Genomic DNA, 13,891 nt, shown 5'->3' with positions numbered 1-13,891 from the left:
AGCAGCTAGAGCGGTTGTCGGCCAACCTCCCCAACAGCACTTGGGTTTTCCAAGTTGAGAGGGGGAACTGAGAGACAGGACTAGCTGGATTTCCTAGGCCAACTAAGAATCCCTAAGCCTAGCTGAGAAGGTGACTGCATCCACCTTTAAACACGGGGCTTGCAACTTAGCTCACACCCAAACAATCAGGTAGTAAAGAGAGCTCACTAAAATGCTAATTAGGCAAAAACGGGAGGTAAAGAAACAGCCAATAATCTATCACCTAAGAGCACAGTGGGAGGGACAATGATCGGGATATAAACCCAGGCAGTCGAGCCAGCAACGGCTACCCTTTCTGGGTCCCCTCCCTTTGTATGGGAGCTCTGTTTCCACTCTAATAAATTTTGTAACTGCGGGAAAAAAAAAAAATAGTAAAAGAAAACAATTACTTTCCATCTGTAAGGTTATCATTTTTATTCTACAATCTTAGACCAAGAATATCTCATAATTTTCACGGCTATCACATCTTAAATACTTACTTGGAGAACTCATCCACTAAGCCCTTCTCTTTCCCCTATCCCCAGAGAGAAGTAGCACTCTACCATGAACTGGTGGCACTGAAGCACATTACCTCCCATTAGATGATAAAGTGGGCAGCCTCCACACTGAGGTCTTCCTCAGGTGGTGGCCTAACATCACCTTCCCTCTCTGGGACATCTTCATAATGGCACTATCCAGGGGATGAGGTCAATCTTCCACCTTCCCCAAACTGCACTTTCTGTAAATCAGTTCAAGTGCACCAACTCATCACAAGAGACTAAATTGAGATTACGTAAATCACAGGTACACAGTATCATGTTACTCAATTATCTGGGCATCGAGTTGAAACAATGACCTAACTCTGAGTTCTTTACTCCTGTAATCAAGTTTCTCTTCTACCCTTTGGTCAGGGCTGAGCACTATTTTATTCAAATGGCAGTTTGTGGGTTTGTTTGTTTATTTTCAAAAGAACTCTTTTCTGGAGGGTTCTAAGCCCAACTTGAAATTTAGGCTAAAACTGTTCTCAAAACCACCCCAAAGGCCAATTTAGCTGTCATATAGTGATCTTTGCTCATAAAAATTCCCAACTACCCTTCTTTCCTGGATTATTTAAAAGTGTGTTTCTAATATCCACTGGCATAGAGTTCTCTCCTATTGTTTTATTTTTTTTCATAAAAGTAATATGTATTCAATGTAAAAAGAAAAAGAAAAAAAGAGGTCAGGTATGGTGGCTCATGCCTATAACCCTCGCACTCTGGGAGGCCAAAGTGGGCAGATCACCTGAGGTCAGGAGTTTGAGACCAGCCTGGCCAACACGGTGAAACCCTGTCTCTACTAAAAATACAAATATTTGCCAGGTGTGATGTCGCACACCTGTAATCCCAGCTAATCCACAGGCTGAGGCAGGAGAATCGTTTGAACCCAGGAGGCGAGGCTGCAGTGAGCTGAGATCACACCACTGCACTCCAGCCCGGGAAACAGAGCAAGACTCCGTCTCAAAAATAATAATAAATAAAAATAAAAAATAATGAAAAGAAAAGAAGGCTGGGAACGGTAGCTCACACCTGTATTCCCAGCACTTTGGGAGGCCAAGGCATGGGGATCACAAGGTCAGGAGATTGAGACCATCCTGGCTAACACGGTGAAACTGTGTCTCTAACAAAAATACAAAAAATTAGCCGGGTGTGGCGGCGGGCATCTGTAGTCCCAGCTACTTAGGAGACTGAGGCAGGAGAATGGCATGAACGTGGGAAGTGGAGCTTGCAGTGAGCCAAGATCGCACCATTGTACTCCAGCATGGGCAACACAGCAAGACTCCATCTCGAAAAAAAAAAGAAAGGAAAAGAAAAAGAAACAACAAAAGATAAATAAAAATTGTTTATCCTGAAAATCCACCATCCAGAGATAGTCATGGATGACATATTGGTATATATAAATTTATATATATATATATATATATTTTTTTTTTTTTTTTTTTTTGAGGCAGAGTCTCGCTCTGTCGCCCAAGCTGGAGTGCAGTGGCGCGATCTCGGCTCACTGCAAGCTCCGCCTCCCGGTTCACGCCATTCTCCTGCCTCAGCCTCCTGAGTAGCTGGGACTACAGGCGCCCGCCACCGCGCCCGGCTAATTTTTTGTATTTTTGGTAGAGACGGGGTTTCACCATGGTCTCGATCTCCTGACCTTGTGATCCGCCCGCCTCGGCCTCCCAAAGTGCTGGGATTACAGGCTTGAGCCACCGCGCCCGGCCATAAATTTATATTTTTTCCAAATATATGTTTAAAACAAAAATAGGCTCACATTGGACATACTGCTTTCCATCCTGCTTTTTCCATTTCATAACATATCCAAAACATTTTCTCCATCAATATTCTTTTTTTTTTTTTTTTTTTTTTTTTTTTTTGAGGCGGAGTCTCGCTCTGTCGCCGGGACTGGAGTGCAGTGTCCAGATCTCAGCTCACTGCAAGCTCCGCCTCCCGGGTTTATGCCATTCTCCTGCCTCAGCCTCCCGAGTAGCTGGGACTACAGGCGCCCGCCATCTCGCCCGGCTAGTTTTTGTATTTTTAGTAGAGACGGGGTTTCACCGTGTTAGCCAGGATGGTCTCGATCTCCTGACCTCGTGATCCGCCCGTCTCGGCCTCCCAAAGTGCTGGGATTACAGGCTTGAGCCACCGCGCCCGGCCTCTCCATCAATATTCTATAGTTATCTTTTTTTTTTTTTTTTTTTTTTTGAGACAGAGTCTTGCTCTGCCCCCAGGCTGGAGTGCAGTGGCCGGATCTCAGCTCACTGCAAGCTCCGCCTCCCAGGTTCCCGCCATTCTCCTGCCTCAGCCTCCCGAGTAGCTGGGACCACAGGCGCCCGCCACCTCGCCCAGCTAATTTTTTTGTATTTTTAGTAGAGACGGGGTTTCACCGTGTTAGCCAGGATGGTTTCGATCTCCTGACCTCGTGATTCGCCCGTCTCGGCCTCCCAAAGTGCTGGGATTACAGGCTTGAGCCACCGCGCCCGGCCTAGTTATCTTTAAATAAAAGGCGACAGCCTTCATTCAATTAATACATCCTAAATACTTTCAGACAATTCAGAATTCTGCTGTACTCCATTTTTTCATAGCCATAATTCACTTATATCTTATATTGGTTACATACTTGTGAATAAATAACTACAAAAGAACCATCAACCTCCAAGGTGAAGCAAGGTGATACACCAAGTCCATGGTGTATTTTCCCTTCAATCCATCGCATATAATTCAAAATGAAAATAACGCCAAACAAAACAAGTATAAGAGTTACAAAAAGGTGCAGGGCGCAGTAGCTCACTCCTGTAATCCCTGCACTTTGGGAGGCCGAGGCGGGTGGATCACGAGGTCAGGAGATTGAGACCATCCTGGCTAACATGGTGAAACCCCGTGTCTACTAAAAATACAAAAATTAGCCGGTGTAGTGGCAGGCGCCTGTAGTCCCAGCTACTCGGGAGGCTGAGGCAGGAGAATGGCGTGAACCCAGGAGGCGGAGCTTGCAGTGAGCTGATATGGTGCCACTGCACTCCAGCCTGGGCACAGAGTGAGAAAAAAAAAGAGTCACAAAAAGGTATGATTTTTCCCCATGAATTCTACTTCATTGTTTTTAAAAAATGATAAAACATTAAATTTTTTAAAATCTTTTTTGGCAACCCTTTCTAGTGCTCCAACATGCTTCGATTGCATATTAAGCATTGTTCCCAGGGATTGAGAAAGGAATAGATTTTTTATTCTAAGAAGTAGCATAGGAGTTTTAAATTCAGGTTATAAAATCCATAAACAATCAAAATCCCATAACTGAGTTTACAAATTTCAATCAGGCACTTTCTGTTTTTGTTTCTTTTTTTTTTTTTGAGACAGAGTCTTGGTCTGTCGCCCAGGCTGGGGTGCAGTGGCACAATCTCGGCTCACTGCAACCTCTGCCTCCTGGGTTCACGCCATTCTCCTGCCTCAGCCTCCCGAGTAGCTGGGACTATAGGCGCTCGCCACTACGCCCGCCTAATTTTTTGTATTCTTTAGTAGAGCTGGGGTTTCGCTGTGTTAGCCAGGATGGTCTCGATCTCCTGACCTCGTGATCTGCCCGCCTCGGCCTCCCAAAGTGCTGGGATTACAGGTGTGAGCCACTATGCCCGGCCTCAATCAGGCACTTTCTTTTTCTTTTTCTTTTTTTCTTTCTTTCTTTCTTTCTCTTTCTTTCTTTCTCTTTCTCTTTCTTTCTCTTTCTTTCTCTCTCTCTCTTTCTTTCTTCTTTCTTTCCTTCCTTCCTTCCTTCTTTCCTTCTTTCTTTGTTTTTTTTGTAGAGATATGGTCTCACGCTGTTGCCCAGGAGGAACAGGATGGTATGCAGTGGTGTGATCCTGGCTCACTTTTTCCTTGAACTCCTGGGCTCAAGCAATCTTCCCACCTTAGCCTCCCTAGTAGCTGGAACTAATTTTTAAAAAATTTTTGTGGAGACAGTCTCACTACATTGTTCAGGCTGGTCTTGAACTCCTGGCCACAAGCTGTCTTCCCACCTTGGGCTCCCAAAGTGTTGGGTTTACAGGTATGGGCTACCACACCTGGCCCAGGCACATTTTTAAAAAGAGATTACTGGCCGGGCGCGGTGGCTCAAGCCTGTAATCCCAGCACTTTGGGAGGCCGAGACGGGCGGATCACGAGGTCAGGAGATCGAGACCATCCTGGCTAATACGGTGAAACCCCGTCTCTACTACAAAATACAAAAAAAAAAACTAGCCGGGCGACGAGGCGGGCGCCTGTAGTCCCAGCTACTCGGGAGGCTGAGACAGGAGAACGGCGTGAACCCGGGAGGCGGAGCTTGCAGTGAGCTGAGATCCGGCCACTGCACTCCAGTCTGGGCGGCAGAGCAAGACTCCGTCTCAAAAAAAAAAAAAAAAAAAAAAGAGATTACTAACTACTTATTTAAAGTTGTATTATTCATGTGGAATCTTTATGGCAAGTACTTTATGCTATGTTTGAAATTGTACAGTTTACTGAGATGTTTGCAATGCTTTCATTTGATGAAATATGACTTGTATTGAGTGATTTTTATGGGGGAATTTCAAGTGACTTATTTGTCAAATCTTTACACTTCAATTAAGAGAGACAATCTGCTTCCAAAAATTAACTGTCAAGAAGTGTCAACACAATCATGATAATAAGAGCAGTTAAGAGCTAGGGCTTCACAGTCAAACTGGCTTACATCCTGACTTTTACAAACGGTGGCACCTATGCCTCTATACCTCAGTTTTCTCATGTAAATACATCTCCTTCACTGGTTTATAGTGAGGATTAAATGACTTAATAAAGTGCTTAGAACAGACTTCAATAAATGTTAGCTAATATTATTATTCATCACTATTATTACACATTTTCATAAAAGGCTCAAAATCTAACTTCCCACCTCTTTCTCTTCTTACTAATGAAATATACTATGTCATACAATCACAAAAATGTTGTACATTACTGTATTGAATTGCCGGCTTTTAATTTATTTTTATCTTTTTTTTTTTTTTTTTTTGAGACACAGTTTCACTCTGTCGCTGAGGCTGAAGTGCAGCGGTGCAATCTTGGCTCACTTCAACCTCCACCTCCTGGGTTCAAGAAATTCTTCTGCCTCAGCCTCCTGAGTAGCTGGGACCACAGGTGCGCACCACCATGCTTGGCTAATTTTTGTATTTTTAGTAGAGACGAAGTTTTACCATGTTGGCCAGGCTGGGCTGGAACTCCTGACCTCAGGTCCACCTGCCTCAGTCTCCCAAAGTGCTGGGATTCCAGGTGTGAGCCACCATGCCTGGCCACTGGCTTTTAATTTTAAGATAAACTGTTTTGTTCTAATTTTCTATTAAAAAAATCAACTGGATTTTAGTATTTATATTTTATACAACATTCTATTTTTCATTAAATTAAACTGCCAGTATATTTTTAAATTACATACATATTTTACATATATATATGTGTGCACTGACGAATATAAATACATACTAAACAGTACATATATATACCAAAAAGTACAAGTCTTCAGGGAATCACAATGTTTTAAAAGGAAAAAAAGACAATGAAAGTTGGATTACGAACTAGCTCTAATACTTTTTTTAATTTAAATATCATATCTCACATATATTTTAATTCACAAAAGACATCTAAATAACATTTTTATAAATTACAAATAAACCAGATTATCTTAACTCGCACAATAAGGGTTATCCTGGGCTAATGAACTAAGCCTACTCATCCAGAACTCATGAAAGAATTAGAATCCACCATGAGTTTGCCTGGAGTCATTTTGAAACTCCACTAATCTAGAAATGTGACAACACAGTTTGCTGACTTTTCTCTGAAATAATTAAAATTGTTGTTATGGAAATTCTTTATTGTTTCTTATCTAAAAGACAGGCAAATGTAGCAGATAAAATGTAGCAGCTGAGCTTTTGGGAGGTAGGGATCCTTAAAAATTTTGCTTTCTTTGTCACATTTATAAGCCTTTTGTTAAGTCCCAGTAGAATACATTGGATAATGATTTAAAAAATGTTTATTTCTCCAGGAAGTAGTCCTTTGGCCTAATTTGCTTACTATATCATTTATACTTACCAGGAATATGAATAGCTTATCAAAATACCACGCTCAGACTAAAAAAGCACTGCTCCAAAGCACTAAACTCTAATCAACAAGTCCTACAAAATATGTAAAAACTTAAACCTAAAGGAAAGGAGATCACCCATTCTATCTACATCAACACTACTTAAAGCAAAAAGAATCGCTTTCTCTTATATATACTGACCTCATTTTATCTTTTGTGAAAAACCTAGAAGATAGGTATGTTCATCCTTTACAGTTTAGAAAACTGCATCTCAGAGGTTAGATAATATGCCCAAAGTTACAACATTAGTAAGATAAAGACACAGGACTTGAGTTCATGACTTACTGACTAACCAGTTAATAATAAGGAAGCCACTGCAGATATTTCTCTGCGTTATAATCCTCCGGCAACAGTGTACGCAGCCATGGGCACGAGGATGATAGAACCAAAGTGTATATCATCAGTGTTCCCTCTCAGCTCCTTTCATGCCCAACACTGGAACCCAGTAAACTGGATTCAAGTTATTTTTGAACACAGTTTATTGCTCAAGAATGGAAATAGCTCCTTCCCAGGTTTCACCTCTGATTCATAGGTGAACTATCTCTGCACTATCTTCTGTTACTCAATAAATGAACAAATATGGCTGGGCACGGTGGCTCACGCCTGTAATCCCAGGACTTTGGGAAGTCGAGGTAGGTAGATCACCTGAGGTTGGAAGTTCGAGACCAGCCTGACCAACATGCAGAAACCCTGTCTCTGCTAAAATACAAAATTAGTTGGGCATGGTGGCGCATACCTGTAATCCTAGCTACTTGGGAGGCTGAGGCAGAAGAATCGCTTGAACCCAGGAGGCAGAGGTTGCGGTGAGCTGAGATCGCACCATTGCACTCCAGCCAGGGTAACAAGAGGGAAATTCCATCTCAAATAAATAAATAAATAAAATGAACAAATATTTTCTGAAGATCCAGCAAAGTAATATCATAAATTGCCTTGTTTATAAGTACCAATATAAAACAGTATGGAAGAAATAAGAGACCACTTAAAACTTTAGTACCTGCTCCTGGAATGCTCTTGCTTTATAACACATTATTTCACTTATTTACATTAAGATCATCCTTTATTAGTCTATGAGCTTTTGCTACAAAGTTCTGCATATTACCTACACAGTATTGGACAAAATGTAAGTGTTCACCAACTACAAGCTGAAAGGAGGAATGAACAAAATGATGGTGAGCTAAACTCTTTTTTTTGTTGTTTAAGACGGAGTTTCGGGGGGCGGAGCAAGATGGCCGAATAGGAACAGCTCCAGTCTCCAACTCCCAGCGCGAGTGACACAGAAGACCGGTGATTTCTGCATTTTCAACTGAGGTACTGGCGTCATCTCTCTAGGGAGTGCCGGACGATCGGTGCTGGTCAGCTGCTGCAGCCTGACCAGCGTGAGCTGAAGCAGGGCGAGGCATCGCCTCACCTGGAAGCGCAAGGGGGAAGGAAATCCGTTTTCCTAGCCAGGGGAACTGAGACACAGAACACCTGGAAAATCGGGTAACTCCCACCCCAATACTGCGCTTTAAGGAAACAGGCACACCAGGAGAATATATCCCACACCTGGCCGGGAGGGTCCCACGCCCACGGAGCCTCCCTCACTGCTAACACAGCAGTCTGCGGTGATCTATCCGAAAGGTAGCAGCGAGGCTGGGGGAGGGGCGCCCGCCATTGCTGAGGCTTAAGTAGGTAAACAAAGCCGCTGGGAAGCTCGAACTGGGTGGAGCTCACAGCAGCTCTAGGAAACCTGCCTGTCTCTGTAGACTCCACCTCTGGGGACAGCCCACAGCTGAGGTCCAATAGGGAAAGCAGCGGGGGCGGTGCAGAGGCGAACGACTCTGTCTGACAGCTTTGGGGAGAGCCGTGGATCTCCCAACGCGGAGGCTGAGATCCGAGAACGGACAGACTGCCTGCTCAGGTGGGTCCCTGACCCCTGAGTAGCCTAGCTGGGAGACATCCCCCACTAGGGGCAGTCTGACACCCCACACCTCACAGGGTGGAGTCATCCCTGAGAGGAAACTTCCAAAGGAAGAATCAGACAGGTACACTCGCTGTTCAGCAATATTCTATCTTCGGCAACCTCTGCTGCTGATACCCAGGCAAACAGGGTCTGGAGTGGACCTCAAGCAATCTCCAACAGACCAACAGACAGTCCTTCTGACTGTCAGACGGAAAACTATCAAACAGGAAGGACACCTACACCAAAACCCCATCAGTACGTCACCGTCATCAAAGACCAGAGACAGATAAAACCACAAAGATGGGGAAGAAGCAGGGCAGAAAAGCTGGAAATTCAAAAAATAAGAGCGCATCTCCCCCTGCAAAGGAGCGCAGCCCAACGCCAGCAACGGATCAAAGCTGGTCAGAGAATGACTTTGACGAGATGAGAGAAGAAGGCTTCAGTCCATCAAAGTTCTCAGAGCTAAAGGAGGAATTACGTACCCAGCGCAAAGAAACTAAAAATCTTGAAAAAAGAGTGGAAGAATTGACAGCTAGACTAATTAATGCAGAGAAGGTCATAAACGAAATGACAGAGATGAAAACCATGACACGAGAAATACGTGACAAATGCACAAGCTTCAGTAACCGACTCGATCAACTGGAAGAAAGAGTATCAGCGATTGAGGATCAAATGAATGAAATGAAGCGAGAAGAGAAACCAAAAGAAAAAAGAAGAAAAAGAAATGAACAAAGCCTGCAAGAAGTATGGGATTATGTAAAAAGACCAAATCTACGTCTGATTGGGGTGCCTGAAAGTGAGGGGGAAAATGGAACCAAGTTGGAAAACACTCTTCAGGATATCATCCAGGAGAACTTCCCCAACCTAGTAGGGCAGGCCAACATTCAAATTCAGGAAATACAGAGAACGCCACAAAGATACTCCTCCAGAAGAGCAACTCCAAGACACATCATTGCCAGATTCACCAAAGTTGAAATGAAGGAAAAAATCTTAAGGGCAGCCAGAGAGAAAGGTCGGGTTACCCACAAAGGGAAGCCCATCAGACTAACAGCAGATCTCTCGGCAGAAACTCTACAAGCCAGAAGAGAGTGGGGGCCAATATTCAACGTTCTTAAAGAAAAGAATTTTCAACCCAGAATTTCATATCCAGCCAAACTAAGTTTCATCAGTGAAGGAGAAATAAAATCCTTTACAGATAAGCAAATGCTTAGAGATTTTGTCACCACCAGGCCTGCCTTACAAGAGACCCTGAAGGAAGCCCTAAACATGGAAAGGAACAACGGTACCAGCCATTGCAAAAACATGCCAAAATGTAAAGACCATCGAGGCTAGGAAGAAACTGCATCAACTAACGAGCAAAATAACCAGTTAATATCATAATGACAGGATCAAGTTCACACATAACAATATTAACCTTAAATGTAAATGGACTAAATGCTCCAATTAAAAGACACAGACTGGCAAACTGGATAAAGAGTCAAGACCCATCAGTCTGCTGTATTCAGGAGACCCATCTCACATGCAGAGACATACATAGGCTCAAAATAAAGGGATGGAGGAAGATCTACCAAGCAAATGGAGAACAAAAAAAAAGCAGGGGTTGCAATCCTAGTCTCTGATAAAACAGACTTTAAACCATCAAAGATCAAAAGAGACAAAGAAGGCCATTACATAATGGTAAAGGGATCAATTCAACAGGAAGAGCTAACTCTCCTAAATATATATGCACCCAATACAGGAGCACCCAGATTCATAAAGCAAGTCCTTAGAGACCTACAAAGAGACTTAGACTCCCATACAATAATAATGGGAGACTTCAACACTCCACTGTCAACATTAGACAGATCAATGAGACAGAAAGTTAACAAGGATATCCAGGAATTGAACTCATCTCTGCACCAAGCGGACCTAATAGACATCTATAGAACTCTCCACCCCAAATCAACAGAATATACATTCTTCTCAGCACCACATCGCACTTATTCCAAAATTGACCACATAATTGGAAGTAAAGCACTCCTCAGCAAATGTACAAGAACAGAAATTATAACAAACTGTCTCTCAGACCACAGTGCAATCAAACTAGAACTCAGGACTAAGAAACTCAATCAAAACCGCTCAACTACATGGAAACTGAACAACCTGCTCCTGAATGACTACTGGGTACATAACGAAATGAAAGCAGAAATAAAGATGTTCTTTGAAACCAATGAGAACAAAGATACAACATACCAGAATCTCTGGGACACATTTAAAGCAGTGTGTAGAGGGAAATTTATAGCACTAAATGCCCACAAGAGAAAGCAGGAAAGATCTAAAATTGACACTTTAACATCACAATTAAAAGAACTAGAGAGGCAAGAGCAAACACATTCAAAAGCTAGCAGAAGGCAAGAAATAACTAAGATCAGAGCAGAACTGAAGGAGATAGAGACACAAAAAACCCTCCAAAAAATCAATGAATCCAGGAGTTGGTTTTTTGAAAAGATCAACAAAATTGACAGACCGCTAGCAAGACTAATAAAGAAGAAAAGAGAGAGGAATCAAATAGACACAATAAAAAATGATAAAGGGGATATCACCATCGACCCCACAGAAATACAAACAACCATCAGAGAATACTATAAATGCCTCTACGCAAATCAACTAGAAAATCTAGAAGAAATGGATAATTTCCTGGACACTTACACTCTCCCAAGACTGAACTAGGAAGAAGTTGAATCCCTGAATAGACTAATAACAGGCTCTGAAATTGAGGCAACAATTAATAGCCTACCCACCAAAAAAAGTCCAGGACCAGATGGATTCACAGCTGAATTCTACCAGAGGTACAAGGAGGAGCTGGTACCATTCCTTCTGAAACTATTCCAATCAATAGAAAAAGAGGGAATCCTCCCTAACTCATTTTATGAGGCCAACATCATCCTGATACCAAAGCCTGGCAGAGACACAACAAAAAAAGAGAATTTTAGACCAAGATCCCTGATGAACATCGATGCAAAAATTCTCAATAAAATACTGGCAAACCGGATTCAGCAGCACATCAAAAAGCTTATCCACCATGATCAAGTGGGCTTCATCCCTGGGATGCAAGGCTGGTTCAACATTCGCAAATCAATAAACGTAATCCAGCATATAAACAGAACCAAAGACAAGAACCACATGATTATCTCAATAGATGCAGAAAAGGCTTTTGACAAAATTCAACAGCCCTTCATGCTAAAAACGCTCAATAAATTCAGTATTGATGGAACGTACCTCAAAATAATAAGAGCTATTTACGACAAACCCACAGCTAATATCATACTGAATGGGTAAAAACTGGAAAAATTCCCTTTGAAAACTGGCACAAGACAGGGATGCCCTCTCTCACCACTCCTATTCAACATAGTGTTGGAAGTTCTGGCTAGGGCAATCAGGCAAGAGAAAGAAATCAAGGGTATCCAGTTAGGAAAAGAAGAAGTCAAATTGTCCCTGTTTGCAGATGACATGATTGTATATTTAGAAAACCCCATCGTCTCAGCCCAAAATCTCCTTAAGCTGATAAGCAACTTCAGCAAAGTCTCAGGATGCAAAATTAATGTGCAAAAATCCCAAGCATTCTTATACACCAGTAACAGACAAGCAGAGAGCCAAATCAGGAATCAACTTCCATTCACAATTGCTTCAAAGAGAATAAAATACCTAGGAATCCAGCTTACAAGGGATGTAAAGGACCTCTTCAAGGAGAACTACAAACCACTGCTCAGTGAAATCAAAGAGGACACAAACAAATGGAAGAACATACCATGCTCATGGATAGGAAGAATCAATATCGTGAAAATGGCCATACTGCCCAAGGTGATTTATAGATTCAATGCCATCCCCATCAAGCTACCAATGACTTTCTTCACAGAATTGGAAAAAACTGCTTTAAAGTTCATATGGAACCAAAAAAGAGCCCGCATTGCCAAGACAATCCTAGGTCAAAAGGACAAAGCTGGAGGCGTCACGCTACCTGACTTCAAACTATACTACAAGGCTACAGTAACCAAAACAGCATGGTACTGGTACCACAACAGAGAAATAGACCAATGGAACAGAACAGAGTCCTCAGAAATAATACCACACATCTACAGCCATCTGATCTTTGACAAACCTGACAAAAACAAGAAATGGGGAAAGGATTCCCTATTTAATAAATGGTGCTGGGAAAATTGGCTAGCCATAAGTAGAAAGCTGAAACTGGATCCTTTCCTTACCCCTTATACGAAAATTAATTCAAGATGGATTAGAGACTTAAATGTTAGACCTAATACCATAAAAACCCTAGAAGAAAATCTAGGTAGCACCATTCAGGACATAGGCATGGGCAAGGACTTCATGTCTAAAACACCAAAAGCAACGGCAGCAAAAGCCAAAATTGACAAATGGGATCTAATTAAACTAAAGAGCTTTTGCACAGCAAAAGAAACTACCATCAGAGTGAACAGGCAACCTACAGAATGGGAGAAAATTTTTGCAACCTACTCATCTGACAAAGGGCTAATATCCAGAATCTACAAAGAACTCAAACAAATTTACAAGAAAAAAACAAACAACCCCATCAAAAAGTGGGGAAAGGATATGAACAGACATTTCTCAAAAGAAGACATCCATACAGCCAACAGACACATGAAAAAATGCTCGTCATCACTCGCCATCAGAGAAATGCAAATCAAAACCACAATGAGATACCATCTCACACCAGTTAGAATGGCAATCATTAAGAAGTCAGGAAACAATAGATGTTGGAGAGGATGTGGAGAAATAGGAACACTTTTACACTGTTGGTGGGATTGTAAACTAGTTCAACCATTATGGAAAACAGTATGGCGATTCCTCAAGGATCTAGAACTAGATGTACCATATGACCCAGCCATCCCACTACTGGGTATATACCCAAAGGATTATAAATTATTCTACTACAAAGACACATGCACACGTATGTTTATTGCGGCACTATTCACAATAGCAAAGACTTGGAATCAACCCAAATGTCCATCTGTAACAGACTGGATTAAGAAAATGTGGCACATATACACCATGGAATACTATGCAGCCATCAAAAAGGATGAGTTTGCGTCCTTTGTAGGGACATGGATGCAGCTGGAAACCATCATTCTTAGCAAACTATCACAAGAAGAGAAACCAAACACCACATGTTCTCACTCATAGGTGGGAACTGAACAATGAGATCACTTGGACTCGGGAAGGGGAACATCACACACTGGGGCCTATCAGGGGGAGGGGGGAGGAGGG

At 42.3% G+C, this 13,891-nt stretch overlaps 1 protein-coding gene across 4 annotated transcripts in view; it reads right to left on the bottom strand.

Moving 5' to 3' along the window:
- SLC41A2 (solute carrier family 41 member 2) overlaps positions 1-13,891 on the bottom strand; it is a 152,803-nt gene that overhangs the window by 128,817 nt on the left and 10,095 nt on the right. The window contains exon 1 of one of the 4 annotated variants that reach the window (XM_033220817.1): positions 611-741. The exons of 2 other annotated variants lie outside the window; for them this stretch is intronic. The gene's annotated coding sequence lies outside the window, so the exon portion shown is untranslated. Of the gene's footprint in view, positions 1-518; positions 588-610; positions 742-13,891 lie in introns of those variants that run through there. One more of the 4 variants, XM_033220818.1, reaches the window with a different exon arrangement.

This window comes from Trachypithecus francoisi, unplaced genomic scaffold (assembly GCF_009764315.1).
Source record: "Trachypithecus francoisi isolate TF-2019V2 unplaced genomic scaffold, Tfra_2.0 Lachesis_group11, whole genome shotgun sequence".
Lineage (NCBI taxonomy): Eukaryota > Metazoa > Chordata > Mammalia > Primates > Cercopithecidae > Trachypithecus > Trachypithecus francoisi.
Note: the sequence above shows the minus strand (reverse complement) of the source record. Positions and strands in the feature narration are given on the sequence as shown.